Below are 6,916 nucleotides of genomic sequence, written 5' to 3'. Positions count from 1 at the left end.
CTCTGCTCTCTCCTAGGCTCGAAACTGCCAGGGCACCCGGGCCCCTCCTCCTAGGATCCCTGCCCCCGGGCAGCCCCTGCCTCACCTCTCCCTTCAGGGCCATCCCTGGGAGGGGTTTGCCCAGCAGCCCCTGGACAGAAGGAGTGGGCCTACTGTCTTCTTTCATTCATGTGGCATTTGAGCATGCATTGAGCCACGTGCGTTGGCCAGTGTGGAAAAGGAGCTGAGAGGCCAAGTCAGGATGGGGTCTCCGGGCCCCCACCATGCCAGCAGGGTTCCAGCCTCCTCCCAACCCCATGGTTGCAGATTGGTGGGGGCCTCGAGGAACCAGCATTTCCCAGCTCCCCAGTTCAAGTCACACACTTCGCAGAGATCAGTCCTGCTTCCTCTGGGAGGGCAGTGAGGACTTCTGGGAATAGCCTGGCCCACCCCCACCCCAGGCCGCAAGGGCCCAGATGCCCCCATAAAACCTTCACGACCTCCATGTGGGCCTGGGTTTCGTATGTTTGTCCCCGATATGTAGGCCTTGTTATTTGGCACTGAGGACCCCCCTGGGGCCCCATAAATGTCACTGGCCGCAGACATTCGGTGCCTATTTCCACCATTCAGAGCTGACCACCCTGCCCAGGCCTTCCCTGTGGGCCAGGTCGGGGGACAGCTTGTTGCTCCTTCCCACTTGCTGTGTGATGCCAGGAGCTCTAGGCCTCTCTGGGCCTTCAGGTGGGCCCTGTGGGAAAAGCTCTGCTCCCAGCTGGCCAGGCCCAAGCTGAATGCCCCTGAAGGGACCCACGCCCACGTTGGAGGCAGGAGACTCGAGCGTTGGAAGTACAGGATCCAAATGCCTGAGGGTCTCCAGCTGCCCATAAAGGAGTCACAGTGACACCTTCTGGCTCCATGCCCGCTTCCCTGGGGAAGGGCCCTGTGCCAGCATGGTGGGCACTGCCTGCCTGCCCTGGCCAAGCTGCACAGGGGACCCACGTCCAGGGAAGCTGACCACGCCATGGACAGAGGGTCAGGGCCCAACCCAGCACTGCCCCCGGAGGCTCCCAGGGGACTGAAGCTGGAGGAGCCTGGTCTCCATTGCTAGCCACAGAAGAGTCCACACCTCCAGCTCCCGCATTAACCGAGGCTGAGCAGACGGAAGGGAGGGGAGCTGCCAACTCCCAGTGCTAGAACTCCAAGTCCTGCCCGGGCATGGGCTGCCAAGCCTCCCACTGCAGTGGATCCCTTAGGAGGCACTCAGCTCAGCAGCTTACTGGGTTTCCTGTCCCTGTGGCCTGGCCCTGTCACCATTCTTCAGCCCCAAGGTCCTCCTGGCAACTCAGGTCCCTCACACTGGCTCCACACAGTGCCTCCCTGCCTTCCTGGCCTCTGCTCACCCTGCCCGCCACCCTCTTTCTCCTCCCTCCTCCTACTTCCTCCCTCTCCCTCCTCCCTCCTCCTCCCACCCTCCCCCTCCTCCCTCCTCCCTCCTCCTACTCCATCCTCCTACTCCCTCCTCCCTCCCTCCTCCTCCCTCCTCCTCCCACCCTCCCCCTCCTCCCTCCTCCCTCCTACTCCATCCTCCTACTCCCTCCTCCCTCCCTCCTCCTCCCTCCTCCTCCCACCCTCCCCCTCCTCCCTCCTCCCTCCTACTCCATCCTCCTACTCCCTCCTCCCTCCTTCCTCCTCCCTCCTCCTCCCACCCTCCCCCTCCTCCCTCCTCCCTCCTCCTACTCCATCCTCCTACTCCCTCCTCCCTCCCTCCTCCTCCCTCCTCCTCCCATCCTCTCCCTATTCCCTCCTCCTACTCCCTCTTCCTTCCTCCTGTCTCCTCCTACTCCATCCTCCTACTCCCTCCTCCCTCCATCCTCCTACTCCCTCCTCCTCCCCCCACCCTCCCCATACTCCCTCCTCCTCCCTCCTCCTCCGACCCTCCTCCTCCCTCCTCCTGCTCCATCCTTCTACTCCCTCCTCCTCCCTCCCTCCTCCTACTCCCTCCTCATCCCTTCTCCCTCCCTCCTTCTACTCCCTTCTCCCTCCTCCTACTCCCTCCTCCCTTCCTGCTCCTCCCTCTCCCTTCCTTCTTACTCCTCCCTTTCTCTCCCTCCCTCCCACTCTCCTTCCTCCTCCTTTCCTGTTCCTGCCTCTCCCTCCCTCCTCCTCTCTCCTTTTTCCTCCTCCCTCTTCCTCTTCCCTCCCTCTTCCTCATCCTCCTTCCTTGTTACTCCTCCCTCCTCCTCCCTTTCCCTTCTGCTTCTCCCTTGCCTCCCTCCCTCCTCCTACTTTCCTCCCTCTCCTCTCCCACTCTCTCCCTCCCTCCTAGAGGCTGCTGTCTTCTGCTGCTGTCCTGAGCAGCACAAGACATAACCAGGCCCATGCCCATTTGTCTTTTCACAATGGCAGGCTCTTACTGATGCTATTTCAATTATAAAAGCCACGAGCTGCAAGGAGTTCCCAGGGAGGCAGTCCTCCTTAGTACTTCCCGTTCACCGGGTTGTCAGGGCCGGCACCCAGGCTCAAGCCACCGCACAGGGCAGTAGTTACTGCATACCTCGCATCAAAGCACACTTAAGCCATGTGTAATGGTATAGACTAAGCATTCCACAACCAAGTGACACCTAACAGCAAGAGAAAAGGGATAGGAAAAGGGGTCAACAATCTGGGCCAAGGAGAGCCACATGGACAAGGAGCATCCTGGCCTGACCCTAACGGGTGTCAGCACCTTGCAAAGAAAAGGCCTTGATATGGGCAGAGATTTGGTCTGCGGATGCTGAGTCTGACCATGAGTGACAGCAGGATGGCATCTGTTACGACGGCCGCCTCGAGCTGGTGAAGCCCTGCTCTTTTTATAGCCACAGAGTCCTTGGAGAGGATGGATGGTAAACAGTGTCCCTGGCTACGCCCTTATCTGGTGGGGGACAGCCTCTGGATTAGGCGAACGTCTGGTCCCTGCTGGCCTGATGCCCTCTCAAGTGCAGGAGGGAGTCTTTTCCTAAGAGGGAGTGACTATATGAAGAGCGCTCTGCACACCTGTGCAGCTTGTCCCATGCCCCACCCATGCCCGAGCAAACCATGCCAGCCTCCACACCCGCATGCCAGGCCCGTCTTAGTGACCCTGGCACCTGGACTCCCAGCCAGGCCGAGAGAAGCCCACTCCTCCCAGCCCCTCGCGAAGGGGCTGCCTCACCCACAGCCCACAGCCACCTCACCAAGGGTGGCCCACAGCCGCCTCACCAAGGGTGACACCCTGCAGGTCCCTAGCCTCCTTCTAGATGTGGCTAACACCTGTTCTGCCATCTTGGGGGCCACTGGCTCAGAGTTACAGGGACATCAAGGCTGCGCTGGCTGTGTGGGGGTCCCTGCCACTCTGAGTAGACAGGGATTTAATGTGTGGGCCAAGTGCTTAGAAAGTCCCCAAGGGGCTGGGCACAATGGCTCATGCCTGTAATCCCAGCATTTTGGGATGCTGAGGCAGGAGGATTGCTTGAGCCCAGGAGTTCGCGAACAGCTTGGACAACATAGTGAGACCCCCGTCTCTACAGAAAATCAAAAATTAACTAGGTGCGGTGGCACATGCCTGTGGTCCCATCTACTTGGTAGGCTGAAGTGGGAGGATTGCTTGAGCCCAGGAGTTTGAGGCCGCAGGGAGCTGTGATTACATCACAGCACTCCAGCCTGGGCGACAGAATGAGGCCCTGTCTCTAAAAAATTAAATAAATAAAATAACAGGATCTACAACCATGCCATGGGCCCCTACACTTAAAGAATAAACTGTGTTCTAACTGTGCTACAAGGGTTTTCTTTTTCTCCAGCAGCTAAACAAGCACTGGCCTCCAGCTAAGCAACGTCAAGACAACTGCAGCTTACCCAGCTCACAGAGGCTGACTCTCCGACCCCCTGCTCCACCAGTCATGACGACAGCATTCACTGGACAAGACACTGACTTCAGGAGCTTTCTCCTGGTGAGAGACCACGACCGTGGCTGGTCCTGGCCAGTTTACAGAGGCTGTATAGTTGAGCACCTTTGAGTCCTGGAAAGACCTAATTGGAATACATCTACATGTGAAGCCTCTACCCCAAGGTAAGCATGCATCACATGTCACATGCATGTGTGTTCCATGAACATGTGTGAGGGCCACCCTCATGGATCTCCATAGCCCTCCTGTAGCCTGTGGAATATGTGTGTTTGGCCCCTGGACTGCACACACTTCTCCATTCTCTGCCTCCTCCCAACCAGCTTCTCCTCATGGTCTGTGCTGCCCCTGCACGGCTCCCCAGAAGCTGCTCTGGCCACACGCAGGCTGGCCAATGACCTCCAAGGCCCAGTCCACCTGCCGAGTTCTTCCTTCATCATGCTCACCATCAGTCCCCTTGTCCACAGCCTCTTCCCCCATTAGAATGACTTTCAGAAAACCAAAACTAAACAGTATTGATTGGTGTCATGTATTTGTAAAAATCAAGCAAAATATAAATGCACCATGAGAGTAAAACACAACCCCAGATTCCTTCCCTGAGAAGTAAACTGTGCTAATCCTATGTGAAATTTAATCCAGGCCTCCCTCGTGCATTCTATAGGATCCTGGGGTTAACATACAGGCCAAGAGAATTACAGTTTGTTTAATTCTAGGGCTACCTTAAATGAATAGTGTTGACTGGAAATATGTTCTTTAAATTATGGGAAGGAAGGAATGAGAAAGAAAGAAAGAGGAAAAAAGAAAAAAGAAAGGAAGAAGGGAGGGGGGAAAGAAGAGAGAGGAAGAAATAAAAGAAGGAAAAGAAAAAAGAGGTGGGGGAAGGAGTGAAGGAGAAAAAGAAAATATGAAAGGAAAAATGAAAAAAAGAAGGAAGGGAGGGGAGGAAAAAGAAAACAAAGAAAAAAGAGAAAGAAGAAAGAAGGGAGAGAGGAGGGAGCGAGGAGGGGAGGGAGAAGGGAAGAAGGAAGGGAGGAGGGGAGGAAGGAGGGAAGGAGGGGAGGGAGGAGGGAAGGAAGGAGGGAAGGAGGCAAGGAAAGAGGGAAGGAAGGAGGGAGGGAAGGAAGGAAGGAGGGGAGGAAGGATGGGAGGGAGGAAGGAAGGAGGGGAGGAGGGAAAGAAGGAGGGGAGGAGGGAAAGAAGGAGGGGAGGAAGGAGGGAAGGAAGGAAGGGAGGGAGTAGGGGAGGGAGTAGGGGAGGAAAGAGGGAAGGAAGGAGGGGAGGAGGGGAGGGAGGAAGGAGGGGAGGAAGGAAGGGAGGAAGGAGGGGAGGAGGGAAGGAAGGAGGGGAGGAGGGAAGGAAGGAGGGGAGGAGGGAAGGAAGGAGGGGAGGAGGGAAGGAAGGAGGGGAGGAGGGAAGGAAGGAGGGGAGGAGGGAAGGAAGGAGGGGAGGAGGGAAGGAAGGAGGGAAGGAAGGAGGGGAGCAGGGAAGGAAGAAGGGGAGGAGGGAAAGAAGGAGGGAAGGAAGGAGGGAAGGAAGGAGGGGAGGAGGGAAGGAAGGAGGGGAGGAAAGGGGAGAAAGGAAGGAAGGGAGGAGGGGAGGGAGGAGGCAGGAGGGGAGGGAGGAGGCAGGAGGGGAAGGAGGAGGCAGGAGGGGAGGGAGGAGGGAAGGAGGGGAGGAAGGAGGGGAGGAAGGAGGGGAGGAAGGAAGGAAAGAGGGAAGGAAGGACGGGAGGAGGGAAAGAAGGAGGGGAGGAGGGAAGGAAGGAGGGGAGGAGGGAAAGAAGAAGGGGAGGAAGAAGGGGAGAAAGGAGGGAAGGAATGAAGGGAGGAGGGGAGGGAGGAGGGAGGAAGGAGGGAGGGAAGGCAGGCAGGTGAGGAGATTATCTGGAAGGATCACTGAGGGACCCTGAGATAAATCTTTAACATGTCAGATATGTGTTGTTAAACAATCCTTCTTCTGGCTGGGGGCGGTGGCTCATGCCTGTAATCCTAGCACTTTGGGAGGCCAAGGCGGGTGGATCACGAGGTCAGGAGTTCAAGGCCAGCCTGGCCAACACAGTGAAACTCCTTCTCTACTAAAAATATAAAAACTAGTCGGGCGTGGTGGTGGGTGCCTGTAATCTCAGCTACTCGGGAGGCTGGGGCAAGAGAATTGCTTCAACCGGGAAGGCAGAGGTTGCAGTGAGCCAAGATCACACCACTGCACTCCAGCCTGGGTGACAGAGCAAGACTCCGTCTTGGGGGGGAAGAAAAAAGCTTCTTCCATTAAAATAAATGGGAGGATAGAAGCCGAGAGAGGACCCTTTCAGCCCGTGCTGCAGGCAGCCCCAGCCCCAGGCGTCATTGTGGTGGGAGACTGTGACGCTGAGAGGTTTCTGCTCTGTTCCTCCAGGGTTCAGTCCTCGGAGGATGGTAAGTGGGCTCCCCTCAGCCCAGCCTCCTCCCTAGATGTCTCCATGTTGAGGTCTTTATTTTTATCTTAACACAAGGACCTGCTTTGTTTTGTTTTGTTTTGCACAGAGACTCACACAGGCTGGCTGTCAGGCCATGGCTATCCCTGCTTCTCTGCCTCCCTGCCCTGGCTGCAGGGCCAGCCCTGCTGCAGCTGCCGCCCGATTCCCTTCCTCACCACCCAGGGGAGCTGCTCCTTGGGACCTCCAGAATTCCTCTCCTTGGTTTGTACCCTTGTTTTGTGAAGCACACCCTCAAATCGTTGACTGGAAAAGATGTGAGGGTGGTGAACTTTTCTAGAATTTACCTGCCTGAAAATGTCTTTATTCTAGTTTTTTAAAAGCAAGCTTGGCTAGGCGTGGACATCTAGGTTGCAAATGACCCTCCCTACGAGTTTGCAAGGGGCCGCTGCATTTCAGCCCAGCATCCCTGCTGCAGGCCTGATACTCCGGGCATGATGTGCACATCAGTTAGGAATGACTTGGGTGGTAGATGACAGAAAACAGCCAACTCTAGCTTAAACAAACACACTTTCATTTGTTTTAAATCACACACACAACAAAAGCTAGG

This window comes from Pongo abelii, chromosome 1, assembly GCF_028885655.2.
Source record: "Pongo abelii isolate AG06213 chromosome 1, NHGRI_mPonAbe1-v2.0_pri, whole genome shotgun sequence".
Classification (NCBI taxonomy): Eukaryota; Metazoa; Chordata; class Mammalia; order Primates; family Hominidae; genus Pongo; species Pongo abelii.
This window is presented reverse-complemented; position numbering follows the sequence as displayed.